This window comes from Lipotes vexillifer, unplaced genomic scaffold, assembly GCF_000442215.2.
Source record: "Lipotes vexillifer unplaced genomic scaffold, Lipotes_vexillifer_v1.1 scaffold265, whole genome shotgun sequence".
NCBI classification, from domain to species: Eukaryota; Metazoa; Chordata; class Mammalia; order Artiodactyla; family Lipotidae; genus Lipotes; species Lipotes vexillifer.
In genome coordinates this window covers 3865812-3869299 of record NW_006795112.1, presented here as the reverse complement: position 1 = coordinate 3869299, position 3488 = coordinate 3865812, and positions in this window count along the sequence as shown.

The window sequence follows — 3488 nt, the reverse complement described above, 5'->3', positions numbered from 1 at the left end:
ATTATGTCATTTTCTCACCTATGAGATAAAAAGCATTAACTCAATATTTACAGTACGTATTGAAGGAACTGTCCAAGTTTAAAAGATAAAAAATGAATTTACTTTTGGTAATGTTTTTCTGAATCATGAAGTTACTGGTATATTTTTTAAATTGTGAATGAGACAATAATCAGAGAAAGATAAAGATCATATGTTTTTATCTCCCAGATTCCTCTTCAAAATACTGAACACTGGTGAAAGCATGATTTGTCAATAATATGTTAAAATATATATTCTAATTTCTTGGCAAGAATTTTATGCTTTGTATTGTTATGGCAGTTAAAATTTCCCCTAATAAAAACACCTGCAAATGTCCTTTCAGGAATATTCTCTCATGGAACCATAATGATCCATTATTAAAATCCAGAACAAAAACAATAGTGACAGTCAGGAATCAGGGTCAGGGGCTATTTTCTTTACTGTTTCTATGTATACCAATTAATTGCAGTCATGTGAATGAAATATTTGTTGTTAAGTTTAGGAGAATTCTATGCAAACATAGGTAAATTTTTCAATGTTATGTAAACATGCAGTAAATATTTCCCAAGTCTATTGCATTGCTAGGTTTTTTTATTTTTTGTTTTTTAATATGACCACAGTAGGAAGAAATGGCTTAAGTTCCCATGTCTCTCCTATATAAACAGTTCACAGACCCAGACACAGACACACACATACCTCCCATCTAAAGAATCAAAAAGCTAACATGTATAATGAAAATTAAGGTTAATTAATATAATAACCAAAGGTGTATCAACTGCCTAGTCTGTCCTACCCTGTCAAGAACTGATCACACAGTTATAATTTATACATATTCCTTATTAACCATATCCTAGAGGGCTCATCCCTCCACACATGGCCAGATCAAAAATTGCACGCATACGTGGTCTCTTCAAATTCCATTGGCTTTAAGTTCATCCTCACCTCTTAGGTTAATAGTAGAAAGACAATTCTTGTGCTAAGCTCCAGCACTCCATTTGTTACTTACTGAGGCTTAGGTGGGGTGGTGGTGATGGGTAGAATGATAGATGGAAATATGATAGAGTTTTAGTACGTCTTTCCAGTTCTACTTTCTTACTTTCACATCTCTTATTCAAATGAAGTATTTAGAAGTCTAAATGACTAGCTAGCTTAAGAGGAAGAGAAAATTTAAAAATAAATCTTTAGTAGATAATTTTAAGAGAACAGGATAAGAGGGAAGAAAGAAAACAGGCTACAGTGACTTTGTAATACCTTGCTATACTTTAACCATCACATCCTTAATTCCTTTATACTAGACACAGTGGGTAGAGCCCAAGGTGGAGAAAAATACCCCAGTGCTGGGATTAACAAATTACATTAAAGTGATCACAACTGTCCATGATAACCTAAATTAAAATTTCTTCCATGTATCCCTTGCAGCTGATATAAAATTAAACTTTAAAACACTTTTTAAAAAATGAGTGTCCTGCATCCTGATAGCATGAGATTTAGCTTTTTAAAATATTTATTGAAGTCCCAAATTATTATTAACTAAAATTTACCTATTTACACAGTTGAGGCATTATATGTGGAATTACCAAACCAATGAGTATCTACCCCTCCCACTAAAGCAAAATTGCGTAGAACAACATAATGACTTTTTATTTCAGGAAGCTTGAACGATACTTTACATCTTTAAAAATCATTGAAAATAGTTTTTTGTTTTAATTGGGAAAGATTACCTGCCATCAAGAACCTTTATACATCATGTTCTTTCAAAAGCCTATGCATTTATTATGAATAAAATCCAGCATGTGCATTACATGTATGCACACACACCTATGATTAATGTTAAAATGATACATAAAACAGTTCGTTGAGATGCAGTGGATTTTTGTGGGATTCTAATTACCTCTTTAGATTTTTCTATAGCCTTCAAATTCTATACAATATGATTATTTTTGTTTTATGCAAGAAATACAAAAATCTGTCTATGTTTCAAAATTTTTCAACAACAAAAATACAGTAAAAACTTAAAATAATTTTTGATGTCTTTAAACTTCCCATCCTCCTTCTGACCTCTAACCCCAATAACCCAATGTTTTCCCAGAGGCAACTGATGTTAATTATTTGTGAGCACCACCCAGACCTTTATTTTCTATTTTTTTCATATATACTATGTGTGGAGAGACTACAGGCTAGCTATTCCTTATTCAGTCTCTCAAGATAGAGAAAAAAAAATCTTTCCTCCAGCTTCCTTGCAGACAGGGGTGTGACATCTTCTGGTCAATGAAATAGAAGCAGAAGTCCTTCTGTTGGGCTTTGGGAAACTTCTTAAAGTATGACATACCCAAAGGGGCATACTCCCCTCTATCCCTCATCTTTCCCTTTTTCCTGTCTGGAGCTGTCAAGGTGCTTGGCGGGGCAGGGGTTGCTGGCAGCAGCCTGTTTTGCAAACACAATAACAAGAGCCATACCCTTTGATAAGTCAAAACAAAACAAAACTAACTAAAAAAAGCTGGACTCTTGCTGATATTGTTGTAATACTGAATGGTTATCTTTGCATTTTGTTCTATGAGACAAGATAATGAATAGTAAGCCCCTATCTTGCTTAAGCAAATGTTATTTATGTTTTCTGTTGCAAGAAATTGATCTGAATTCCTAGTTGAAGGTATCTAGGTACATTTAAAACTATAGCTCTGTTTCTTATTTTACATGACATTATAAGGTATTCAATTTCAAATTGTTTTTATTCACTTAATGACATTTTTAAGATATCTTCATTTTAGCATATACATATCTACCTTTAACTTATGTGGACTATTCAATTCTATTAATGAAACATCATTAATTTAACTTGGTAAATGCTTAAATTTAACTTGTTAGATGCTTAGGTGGCACACAATACTTGGTTATTGAAATCAATGTAGAAATTAATATCCTGGTGCTTGCATGTATATTTCTTGAGGTAGATACACAGAGTAGTAGTAGTAGTTCCTGGGTTCAAGGATATGTATATTTTGAATACTAATAGATATTTTGAGAATCTTAACTAATTTTTTCTCCCACCATATTGAGTGCCTTTTCTTTTACATTGGATATTGTCAGATATGTGAATTTTTTGGTCCATTTTCATGGAATAATATGAAACAACATGGTTTTTGTTTGCATATCCCAGTTACTATTGAATTTTTTTTTTAATTTTTAAATTTTATTTTTATTTATTTATTTTTTGGCTGTGTTGGGTCTTTGTTGCTGTGCGCAGGCTTTCTCTAGTTGCAGCTAGTGTGGGCTACTCTTCATTGCGGTGCGTGGGCTTCTCATTGCGGTGCCTTCTCTTGTTGCGGAGCACGGGCTCTAGGTGTGCGAGCTTCAGTAGTTGTGGCACCTGGGCTCTAGAGTGTAGGCTCAGTAGCTGTGGCGCCCAGGCTTAGTTGCTCCGTGGCATGTGGGATCTTCCTGGACCAGGGCTCGAACCCGTGTTCCCTGCA